Source organism: Lepidochelys kempii, chromosome 25, assembly GCF_965140285.1.
Source record: "Lepidochelys kempii isolate rLepKem1 chromosome 25, rLepKem1.hap1, whole genome shotgun sequence".
Taxonomy (NCBI): domain Eukaryota; kingdom Metazoa; phylum Chordata; order Testudines; family Cheloniidae; genus Lepidochelys; species Lepidochelys kempii.
The window spans coordinates 10807629-10820464 of NC_136404.1; the positions used below are offsets into that span (position 1 = coordinate 10807629).

Genomic DNA, 12836 nt, shown 5'->3' on the forward strand with positions numbered 1-12836 from the left:
AGCCTAATTGACATAAATGCTTCACCATTCAGTCACAAGAGAGTCTGTTATAAACCAGCATATATATCTAAGATGTCAGGATCCTAATTTGAATGCCAAAAATATTTTTAAATTAGATATTTGCATGAACATAAAATGGAAATTAATATCGTCGTAAACCAAACATTGTTGGATGTATGTTGTGAAAAACTTACCATGAAATCCATAGCATTTAATGTGGGTACAAGCTACTATGGCTACATTTGGGTTACACGGGAGCAGAAATGGAGAGCAGAATTTGAGCAGAATGGGATCCATTTTTTTTTTAATATTGATTTACAGAGCGTCTATCACTGTAACCGCTCTATATAACAACTAACATTCTTCTGATAATTTGTCTGATCCCATCTCTGATTTTAAATTCTATTTCTCTCCAGAGAGCTGGTACGAGCAGATGAAATACTGCGCTTAGAGAGTGGTGTTTTAAAGCTGAAGGCAAGTTGGAGTTGGAAGTAATAGTGTACAAACTTCTTGTTTTGTCTATTTCCAGAGACGTAACCACGGTATGCTGATTGAAGTAATGTTGTGTAACATGCTGTCTGAGACAAAACCACTGCCTCAGGGGCAGGGTCACATGTTACTAGGATCTGAATCACTTCTAAAACATTTCAAGTGGCCCTTCACCAGATTGTTACTAACCTCACTGTTTTGCCAGCAGAAGAATTTGGGTCAGTAGTGACAAAAAAGGAGGCCAGGAATCCTGGGTAAGTATGCTAATCACACATCCTGACAGCAAGGAATGTGACCAGCGCAACAGATAAAGTTCGAAAGCTCCCCTACATTATGACTACACAGTGCAGCTGAAACAGGATTAACTGCTACTCTACTGAAGAAACAAAGTGTTGCAATCAGAAGGCAAAATGTCCTTTCTCGGAAAAACACACACGGTTTGCGCAATCTTTGCTGTATTTTTCCATAAACGACACTGATTTCTTCTATGCAGCAGACTGCTTTAGCGAGTTTATATTCTTGTTTAGTATTTATTAAGCACTGCCAGTATTCTCTGCACCAGAACTAAAAAGATGACCATCTCTGGGACAAAAAACGTAGTCTGAAAACTGGCGCACAGAAGAGGAGATTCACTGGAAAGCTCAGAAACCCTGTGGGGATATTGAATTGTACTGGGATTTAGGGGGGAATTAGGTTGCTCATTTCACTTAACCTGGGAAATACTGGGAAACACGATACTGGGATTGTGAAACAGATGACTTTGCTAATATTTTCCTTAGGTGCACATTTGCAGGCCATCACTCCCTTCCTACATAAAAAGACATAGGTCGACATAGCTATGGCACTCCGGGGTGTGAAAAATTCATACCCTTGAGTGCCAAAGTTAATCTAAGCAAACCCACGTGTAGCGGGGTGGTCACCCCACGCCGGCTCTGACGGGGTTAAAAGCAGCCCTGGAGAGGGCTGTGGCTGGGAACAGCTAGGCTGATGGGGGGAAGCAGCCACAGTGGGGGCCACGTCCCAGTCAGGGCCCAGCTGGCCCTGATAAGAGGGCTGGGGTCCAGAAACTGAAGGAGTCTCACTCCAGCCCTGGAGTGGGAAGGGCTGCTGCCTGGGAGCAAGGTACCTGAAGTGGAGAAGTGCTGGAGAAGGGCAAAGGGAGCTGGGGCGCTCCAGCCTGGTAAATCCCCAGGCTGCAGGCCTTGTTAAAGGCCCAAAAGCTACTGGGGCTGCAGAGGGGCAGCCCGGGGATAGGCAAAGGCAGCAGATCCTAACCCCTTGCCAGGGATGAGTGGCCCTTACAGACTGCAGCCTGCCCCAGCGAGCGGGGGCTAGATGATGACTGGCAGTAGCCACTGAGGCAAGGTGGGTTTAGAGGGTTGGGGGTTCCCCTGGGAGGGGAGACTCAGAGTGAGGGGGTTCTGCTGGGGAACCCCAAGGGAAAAAGGACACCGGGGTCCAGAAGGGACACGGGGACAGCAAGACGCTGGCCTGAAGAGGGCGCTCCAGGCTGGAAGAGCTAATTCCCAAGATGACCAGCAGGAGGTCGTCGCAGCGCTTCACCGCGGTGTAGACATGGTTGGAGGTTGATGGAAGGATTTGGGCTACCATCATTTGGGAAGATGGATGTCCTGCATCAACAGAACAACCCCGTCCAGTGCTGTGTGAAGCGTCTATGCTATGGCAGCATAACTTCCGCGCTGGCGTAGTGCCCCTAACGTAGACGTGGCCTCAGGGACAGTAAAAGACTAAATCTTAATGAGAAGGCCACAAAAGGAAATTAAGTCCAAGTCAGTAAGCTCCTTCCGGTCATGTGTCCATCTTGACCCTAGAAGTAATACCCCATGGGGGGCGGGTCTTAGGGTGACAGGTGCGTGGGACCTGACAGGTCAGGGACGGGGCCAACGTTTGATTGATGGTAAGCCCCTTATACTACTAAGCTCTGCCATAATCAGCACTTGCCAAAGCACTGTAGGAAACAATCCTGCCAGGCTCTGGGATAGACTAGATGACTTAAAAGTAATCTTAGACAGATTAGATTTTTATGGGTAAATGTTGGAAAACGTCCATTTCACCGTATACACACAAACCGGTGAAAAATATTTCCATTGATGAGGATTGAAATGTAGAGACAGGCAAGATAAGAAAAATGCTAAGGACATTTACTTAGTATATTTGGACATGTGATGTTGACTCCCCCTTATTCCCAATTTCATGTAACCGTGAACATTTAAATTGATAAAAATTGGAGGGAAAAATGCTTAAAAATAAACATATTATCCATCAAAATTACAACAAAATAAAAATCAAGTTCTGCCAATCCTACCTAAAAGATTGTGTCTGTCGCTAAGGTCTATGAACCGGCCCACATGGGGTAGATGAAAGGTTTGAGTCCCTCCTTTCCTTCTCAATCAAAAGTCACTTATTGTGGTTTTGCCTTCTGCCTGTTTAGAGAGAGCATGGAGTTGGACATTTAAAACAGGCATCTCTGGTGGAGGCATTAATGAGACGTAGAAGAATGGCACGTCCTATTATAGCTCAAATCCAAATCTGCCATTTTAACCCAAAACTACACTGTGTGGCAAATCTTGCTCAGTTTAGTTTCATTAAAAGGGAAGCAAGTCCACAGACATCTATAACTTTAAGCATGAAAAATATCACGCCAGACCATCCGAAAATTCATAAAGCATGATAAAAACAAAGCTTTGCCCCCCAAAACATATACCAACTACTATAGAAATCATTTCATTCTCAAGCCTTAAAGTGACACTTCAACATTTCCCATAATCTTCGAGGAGTTTTGAAACCCTTTCTACCCAAATTCCCACAAGAAAAGAGCTAAGTTCCACCCCAACCACCACCACTGAAAATTCACCTTCACCCCACCTGTTTTATGTCAATATTGTTTATTTTAAAATTAAGGTAGCCCAGGAATGAAGCAACATGTTTGATGATGTACATTATTATCAGATATATGTCATGATAGATGTTTTCAGCCTAACACCCCATGCACAAGACAAGATTCCCTGCCCCAAAGAGCTTACAATTATACACCGTTAATACCATGAGTAAAGAAAATTTCAACACTAGGGGAGATTAATGAAGTGACAATGCAAATGGAGAGAGGGAAAGCCTTCAACGGAGTGTTTTATGTTTATTTTTGGTGCGTCACATACTGGAACTTTGGGCTGTGCTCGTTAGCTTCTTGGGGTATTTGCGACATTTTGTGTATTTGACTTTTAGTCCTACTATAGGCAAGAGCAGTCAGGGGCCCTGGGAAGCATGAGAGTGGAGATTCGTGAAAGAACACTGACTACAGAAGAGAGTTTTGAGAAGGGATCCAAAGGAGGAGAACAAGCTAACACGTTGTTGTTACAAAATTCATCGTTGGGTTATTTTCCTTTTTAGTTCCTTGGAAAAAGCACCACGTTCTATATAAAATGATCTGCTTTCACATACAATTCAAACCAGTTCCAAAACTTTAACTATCAAAATATTTGAACCCCCTTAACTATTTGTAAACATTCTTAATACGCAAGTAACATAAGGAGAGGTAACATATTCCTTATCTGTGTGAGGAGAGTTGGTGGGAGATATTTGTAGGAATAAAGTGTCAGTAAATAGACAATTTACACACAGGGAAGAAAAAGGAAGTTTCAGATGATCCAGCAAATAATGATACATTGAGAAATGTCATTAGTGACGTTTTAATTAAAACTTTTCATGTGTTATGTTTGAAATACGACTATGCAAACACCAGATTACACCAAACTAATGCACTACATTGGTATTTTTATCTCTGGCACAGCTTCCCAGCCCAGGGGTGCAGGGCAGAGGACAGGTGCAGTGAGCGTGGGAAAAGCTACATGACCCTAGATCCAATTTTGGGGGAGATCCTCAGCAGGTCATAGCTTCTACTCCACTGAAATGGGACTATGACGATTCACCCAAGTGGAGGATCTGCCCCCTTGACTCCCCACTGCAAGTGTTGTGCTGTGCTTAAAGTGATGGGAGTACGTTGGGAAACACTGATCTAGGCCTATGGGTGACATGTGCAAACCACTCAACCTGCGCATGTTGTTTGCGACCGTCCATAGACGTATATCATTGGGATGGGCAGACCTCCTGTTCACAGTGGCTCAGATTCTGAGTGTGTTTGTATTGCCCGGTGATTCTCTAGAAGACGCAGTACACAAAATACTACGCAACCAGATGCTACAATAATTAGTGCCGTGTAAAAGCCCAGCAAGAATCCTTCTCTTCCCTCTTCTCCAAGCTGCAGAGTTAATTACAACCCTGCCAAATTCTTGAGGAAGGCACACGCCCAGTTGGATTTTAGGACATGGTTTATTAGGTGGCCATCTTGGTCTGGATAAGAACAAGGAGACCTCCATGTTGTGACAGTTTCTTGTTCCCCTATTCTGGGCAAAAGGCAGGAAAGTGAAAAGAGTGGGAATAAGTTGTTGCTAAATAACTGGTTTCTATATAAACAAACGAAGGGAGGGGCCAGGGACTCTTGAGTGCTGGAATCTTTGGGGCTCAGGTGTCTAAAAGTTCTCTCTCTGTGGGGTGGTACACCCTCCCACATTGGTTACTGGCCTGCAGTAGGTCCCGAGAGACTTTGATGCATGCATGCCCTCTGCTGGAAGGGGAAACTATAGTGACCTGGCCGGACCTGGAGGCCAAGCCACGAAGCATTATATCATAAGGACAGACAAACTGGGTCAGACCAATGGTCCGTTTAACCCAGTATCCTGTCTTCCAGTGGGCAGTGCCAGATGCTTCAAAGGGAATGAACAGAACAAGAAATCATTGAGTGATCCATCCCCTGGTGTCCAGTCCCAGCTTCTAGCCATACAAAATTATTAGAAATCTAAAAGAGATCATTAAATCCTTAACAAGATGTCACCCAAAATGCCCCAAATAGTGGTTAAAATGTGGTTCTCCAAAGACCTCCAGCAGAACGGGATCTGGTAACATCTCCCTCCTCACACCAAGCATAGAGCCCCTTGTAATAATAGGGTCTACAAATTTACCCTGATGAATGAATTTAACCTACGACTGACCCGTGCCAGCTGACTGGGGCTCGCACTGTGGGGCTGTTTCATCGCTCTGTAGGCTTCCAGGCTGGGGCTGGAGCCCGAGCTCTGGGACCGGAGCCCGAGCTCTGGGACCCTCCCACCTTGCAGGTCCTTCAGCCCAAGCCCAAATATCTACACTGCAAATACGAGCCAAGTCCGGTTTTTACTCACAGTGTAGACACAACTTCGGAGTCCTTTTCCCAGCCCTGAAGAGAAGCTCTGTGGTGGCTCTCTCACCAACAGACGTTGTCCAGTAAAAGAGGTTACCGCACCCGGCTTGTCCCTTTATACGGGGGTAATTAATGGCTTTACTGCACAGCTGCCCTAGAGCGTGAACTCGCTGCTTTCAGGCCGTCCACACTCATTTAAACACAAACCCTCCCTCCTATCCGAGCTAATTCTTCATAGGAGACGTGACAGCATCGATCTCACTCAATCCCACGATCGACACTTACAAGGCCGTCGCTGAGTCAGGGCTCCCAGCTGTACCTCGGTCACGCGCGGTCAGATGGAAGCGGGTCCTATAGGCACCGCAACATGGGTTCAATCAAATCACGAGGGGCAAAACAAACACACACGAGATCCAGGACTATAACACACGAGCTCACCCCAGACCCTGCCTGGGCCGTTCTCCCTCGGACATCCCCAGGGTTCAGGTCAAAGCAGCTAGAGCATCAGCATCAGACCCCTTGGCCTGAGGATGGTCTTAGGGGGTTATTTCCTCCCCTCCGCCCCCCAGCAACTTTGGGGGTTGGGGCACTCAGGCCTGCGGAGATTCAGACTCTGAAGCCCCAGCACTCTGCTGATGGAGGTGCTTTTCATCCCCTTGCTGAAGCAGGTCATGCTGTGGGGCGAGGGCGAGGGAGGGCAGGCGGGGGGGGGAGGGGAAGGAACCTGCTATTAATAGCAGCAGGGAGTTGCATTCTTCTTTCTACCCAACTTTGGTTAAAGCTTTCAGAGGCTGGCACAGCGTCAGAGGTGGCCGATCTTATCCAGCTCAGCTCTGCCCGACCTAGCCAGTGAAAGAGCTACGTGCTTCCCTGCCATGCTCCTTTCCCAGCCCCTCCCATCACAATATGTTCCCAGGATCCGGGGGTCTCGGATACCCGGGTGATGGCCCCAGTGTAAGAATCTAACTAGAATAGGACAGAGCACAAGTAAGATGTGCCTGAGAGGTGACAACCCTCCCTTGCCACCCCCTTAGGTGTGTGAATCGCCTGGCTCCCTGCCCAGCCCCATATGTTCTAGTTATTATGAAGAATGTACCTGGACCCACAAAGGCTTGGAGAGCATTTGGACCCAGGAGTTTAGTTAGGGGCACAGCAAAGAGATGGAGGCCAGGTGGAAAATTCAGACCTAGATCCAAATTCTGACCTACCTCCATCCCCGAAAGCTTGGGTCTATTCAGACCAGGGGGTTGGTTCAAGTCAGCCTCAGATGATGATGATTAGGAAGGAGATTCCCTACAGACAGGATCCCCTGTAACAAGATCCCTTTGCTCATGAAGATCAAGAGTTGTCACACTATCCTGACGACCAGGGAGTTAACAATCCTTAGCTCTGTTAACTCACAGACCTCACAACAGCCCTGGGCATGGCGGTCCCATTTCACAGACTGGGAACCAGCTGGCCTGGTTCTCCTTGCTGGGCACCTAGCATCTTTATGTACAGCAGTGCAGAGCGGGCGGGGAGCGGTGAAATGCTACGGCCAGCATCAGCAGAGGGAGCATTTGCTTTGTGCTAGTGGAAATAACTACACCAGGAGCAGGGCCGTGGAGAACGAGGCCCGGGGTGGAAAAGTGACTTGCCCAAGGGCAACCTAGGTTTGATGCAAAACCCACTGATGTCAACAGACTTTAGTGGGCTTTGGCTCATGCACCTGTGGCAGAGTGGAAATGGGCCCAGGAGTCCTGACACCCAATCCTGAAAGCCCAGTCAGCAAGAGTCTAGTAATAAATAGTCCAGAGGTTCTCCTTTCCCACTAGTTACCTCCTCCACTGTCTGTCTCTCACACACTCATTTAAATCCCTTTCAGACACTAGCCTTTTTACCAATGGCCACGCAGTTGCCTGCCCCCTCCATCCCCTAACAGGAGGGACAGAGCAGCAGCGGGTACCGAGCAGCTGCCCGATGGAACCTGTGGAAGACCCTATGCCACTGGTCCAGCCCCATTCCAAAGCCACCAGGGAAGAGTACATCCCTCGTTTCATGGGCATCTCCAAGGAAACGCGGCGGAGGATGGGGCGAGTACCGTTTATGGGATGGGGTCCGGGGCCAGCAGGGTGGGGACACACACGCACACCTCGGATTTTACGGAGCGGAAGTAAAAGGCCGGCTCCGGCTCCCAGGCAGGTCAATGGCAGTTTGACCCTTTGTGGAGGAAGTCTCTGAAAGCCCCTGCAGAGCGTCCGGCGCCTGAACCGCTGGCAATTAGCAACGGCGGAAGCCAGCTCCGGCAGGCTCCACGGCGCGTCTGGAGGACACCAGGGGGCTTTGGCACGAAGAAGAGGGCAGGACGTCCAAACACTCCACCGGTGTAATCGGGGGGAGTTTTCTCGTTTATGCCCCGCGAGGCCAGCACAGCGCGCTCTGCAAATCCAGCCCTACCTCGGCAGCGACACAGCCTAGAGGCATTTGGCCCCGCGAGGGCAGGAAATGCCCAGTGGGACAGATGGCTGGTCTATGCGACCTCCTGGAGATCAGTTGGATTTGCAGAGAGGAAGAAGGAAACGGAGGCAAACCAGCCTTGGCCTGCTGGAGAGCTTGCGGCTGGGCGATACCAATGGAGGCCGCGCCTTTGGCCCAGCCTGGGGTGCACCCACGTCACCCATCTGGATCTGCCACAGAAGACAGGCCGAGGGGGACTGGTGACCGCAGGATGGAGGAACTAACCATCTGCTTACTTTGCACCAGTGCCCTGCCTCTCTCTCTTACCTCTTGCTGCAGGGGCCACGAACACTGGCGCAATGGGCCACCCGGGCCAGTTTGAAAAGTCTTTCCCCACCTCTTATTCCTGAGCCCAAGAGTGCCAGGAGAGAATGGGAGAGGCACAGAAAATGGCTGCAACTCAGCTCTCTAGCGAACGCCTGGGGACTGCTGTCTCCTCTCTGCCTACCCGGCAGGAGCCCCCAGAGTTGTCCCTCCAGACCAGCCCTGGTCCTAGGCTGAGTCTACACCAAAGAGCATAGTCAACCGAGCTCCATACCCCTGAGTGGCATAGTTAAGCTGACCTGGTGTAGACAGTGCTAGGTGACTGGAAGAATTCTCCCAGCCAGCTCGCTACCACAGCCTGAGGAGGTGGATTAACTCCAGTGATGGGAGAACCCCTCCCGTCGGTGTGGGTAGTGCCGCTCTGCCAGGCTACGTGTAGACACAGCCCTGCCCTCTCTCCAGGGGGAGATCAAAGCCAGGTACTCACTGCCTGCTGGCTGATGTTCGGGTTGAGCCTTTGACCCCTACCCCAGCTATAGTGCAGAGCAGCGTGTGGCTAGAAAGTGAAGGCAGGCTCCAGGGGCAGTCAGGGGGTGCAGGCAGACAAGGCAGCCATTTGATTTGTTCAGCTGGTGTGGGAGTGGGTTTGTGGCATGCGTTGGGCGTGACTTGAGGAAAGGGCAACGTCCCATGAGATTTCCAGGCAAGGCAAAGACAGGGAATGGCTCAGTCTGCCCAGCCTGGCCAAAGAGCTGATTTATGCAGATGGAGAGGAGAGGAGTCAGATGCTCCTTCCTCCTGAAGAAGGGACAGCTTCCCCAGCTAGGATTGTCAGGACCTGGGAGACATTGCACCTTCCCCAACCCACCGTGGGCCAGAATGACTCAGCCCTCTTGACCCAGCTGCCTCGGGATCCCACAACAGAGCTGGCATGGGACAGCTCCTTGCACATGCAGCAGATGTCACTCCTGAAATCTTTAGGCAGCGTGGCCTAGTAGTGTACCGGGCACTGTACCAAGAATTAGCATCCCTGGATTCTCTTCCTGGCTCTGCCACCAAGCTGGTCTGTGACCATAGGCCGGTCACTTGCCCCCGCTGTTCCTGTTTCCACTCCCACCCTGTGGGTATTTCGATTGGAATCTCATTTGGGGGGGGGGGAAGGGGGTCTATACAGCGCCAATCTCAGCTAGGCCCTCCCAGTGCTACTGCGATGTAACTAATCATTTTGGAGGGGCAGCTGCAAACTTCTGCAATCTTCACAAATGCTTTAATTGGGGGAGTCATTAGAATTAAGTGGTTGGGTCCCATTTAAATCCCAAATTTAGGTTTTGTAAAAGAAAAATAAGTTCCCGTTCAGGCACTTGGACCTACCAGGGCAGAGCCCAGCAGCAGTGCAGCACCCCGAGGGACTTGAACCCTGTGGCTCTGAGAGCAAATCCCGCCCTGTGGTTTTAAAACCAAGAACTAATAGGGAAGTTTCTGTGTTTTCCTTCTCCATGGAACCAGGGCTTTGTGTTTTCTTTTAAACTCTGGAGAGATGAAACTAGCATCCATCAAAGGGCAAACATTTCAATGCCAGGTGCCCCAGAGGGAATGAACAGAACAGGGAATCATCAAGTGATCCATTTCCTGTTGCCCATTCCCAGCTCCTGGAAACAAAGGCTAGGGCCACCATCCCTGCCCATCCTGGCTAATAGCCATTGATGGACCTATCCTCCATGAACGTATCTAGTTCATTTTGAACCCTGTTATAGTCTTGGGCTTCACAACAAAGTCTTAGTGTCTCTGTAGAGAGGGAAACTGGGGCACAGCCCTACCCCACAGCAGGGAGATGGGGATAAATACAGATAATAGGGTAGCAGGGCTGTGTAAGGATCATAGATAGATCAGGGTGTTGGTGCAGATGCCTTGGTAGTTATAAGTACCTCCAACCAGTTTAGTTCTAGCCGGTCTGGGCATTGCATCTCCCAGTCAAAAAAAATTAATATCATAACACAAGGAAAATTGCAGTGGATAATTATGGGAAATGCTGCAATCCTTGCCGATTTCTCCGCTGCTACCTAGTGGCTGAATTCTGAAAGGGCCAAAGTCAAAAGTCTGTCAGCTGATCTTTCTCTGGCTATTTCCAAAGGGCAGCACCTGGCAGGCCGGCAGGTAGTTCGGAAAGTGGCAAGAGACTGGAACTTGCTGAACCTCTCAGCTGCCTTATGCCAAAAGGACCCTTGCCGAGGCTGCCCCGTAGCAACGAAACACCTGCTATTAGATTCCAGCCCAGAGCGAGCTGCTGGCCTGCAGGAGGAAAGGGAAGATATGGAGAATGAAAACTCAGCCCTGAATAAAACAGCCTTTGAGCCTCGTGATGAGCTAAATCTTGGCCCCACTGAACAGCATGGGGGCCTGCGGAATGAAGCATCAAGTTAGAACATCCAGCTAGAAAATTCGAACAGTCACAGATTAATTTGGGATTAGACTCACCCAACCCGATTCCCCAGCTGCTTATGCTGGTTTGCAACTTGTGTCCCTTCCATGGAGTTACTCCTGATTGACACCACTGTCCGAGACAGCAGAATCAGGCCCATCTCTACCAAAATTGGATCGAACAAGGTCCCCGAAACCAAACTCCTTTGCGGATCTGGGGCCAAATTCTTCAGGCACAGGCAATGCAAATCAGCCCCTGCAACCCACACCCCGGCAGGGGGCAAACAAAAGGAGTGGCTTGTTTAAGTCTGGGGCACTGGGCACCAGCAACAGCCCATCTGCACATCCCAACCAGGGAGGGAACACACTGGTCAGATTCAGACGCCCAGCCGGGGTTACTCAGCTGGGGGGGGGCCTGGCCAGTTAGCGAGGGGAAGCAGGAAGAGGTGCTGTGATAGGGAAGATAGAGGTTTTTCCATCCCTGGGCAGGAGACAACTGGAATGAGTCACGCTTGCCTCCCATGTACTTCAAGGCAGGATATTACCCTCCTCGTCCCCCACCCCCGCTCTGGCCTATGCTACTGCAGCCCTTAGGGAAGGGGCCCAGGACGCAGCCCTCCCCACTTGCAGGAGGTGAGGCCAAGCCACGCAGCCACAGGTCTCACCCCAGCACCAGGGCAGGCAGGTACCAGGGTAAGACCGAAAACCAGGGCAGCAGCCTGGAGGCAAAGCCTGGGGCCTTGTCTTTAAGAAAGGGAGACCAGTGCCCTCTAGTGGCAGCTGGCCTCTGTTACACACTGCACGCCCCCAGCTTGCTCCACGGCCAGCTCTTAGGGGATTTAAGCAGCTCGTCACAAGACAGACCTCGGAGCTGCTTGGTAACAGCCTCATCAAACTCTCCCCTGGCCTAGGGCCCGGCCCCCATCTCATACTCATCTAACACCTCGACAGGCCCCGCTGCTCTCAGGACCCACCCGCAGGCCCAGGGTAGAGGAGTGTGGAGTAAGCAACTCCCCCACCCCCTTTTTCAAACGGCTCTGGGAGGTGGGGCTTTGGCAGCACCCTGGCTGCCTCCTTGCAACAGAGGAAGCAAAGGCAGAGCAGGTTAATACAGGCCCTGGGTATAAATGGTGACGATCTAGGGGCAGCATGGTGTGGGGGAGGGGGGGAAGAAGAGAAATCGATCCCAGGCACAGGTAGGTATGAAGGGGTGTTTCCCCTCTTAGCACTCCCACCTGAGCATCGCTCATGCGGCAGAGGAAAGTTTTCCGCTGCTGGGGGTCCTGCAGGCTGCCCGCTCCCTGCTTCGGGGCTGCCAAAAGCAATGGCTGCAGAAGCTGCTGCACAGGGGGAGAGATCAGGAGCTTCAGCACCAAGGGCAGAGTTTTCTGCCCCTGAAGCTGCATGGGCATGAGTTGGTTGCCATCCTACATGGGCAGCCCCTGCAGGCACAGGGGCACACGTGCTTAGGGCATTACACTGGCCTAGCTGGGGTAAGTTTGTTTTCCTGTTAGATCAGGGGCAGGGAGGAGGACACCGACGCCTTTAACTCAACCGGCAAAGTACAGAGCCTGCCCAGGGAATTGCATTGAAGGGCAGAGAGCTCCTGCCACAGGGAATCCAGATGAGGCATTTCAAGTGGTATGAATTTAGCGCACGGAAAAGATAGCTGGCCTCCTAGCCCTGGAGAAGAAAGGCCAGTGTTTAGCCACAGGACAGTGCCCGGCCCCTGTGGGGCATGGCGAGGGGGAAGCAGGGTAGGGTTTGCAATCACATGGACATGACGACGTGGACTCTATGCAGGGCACCCTCATGGTGATCTACCATTAAGCAGCTTTGCTAACCCTCTCCTCTGGCTGGATTCGAACCAGCGCCTTGGAGGCGAGAGGCACATAGCGAGTTTACCAATATAAGCTCA

General features: G+C 50.6%; 1 protein-coding gene across 1 annotated transcript in view; it reads left to right on the forward strand.

The window, feature by feature from the left end:
* ATCAY (ATCAY kinesin light chain interacting caytaxin) overlaps window positions 1-981 on the forward strand; it is a 38784-nt gene extending 37803 nt beyond the window's left edge. Inside the window, exon 13 of the transcript XR_012156159.2 lies at window positions 530-981. The gene's annotated coding sequence lies outside the window, so the exon portion shown is untranslated. The remainder of the gene's footprint in view (window positions 1-529) is intronic.
* The last annotated feature ends 11855 nt before the right edge of the window (window positions 982-12836 follow it).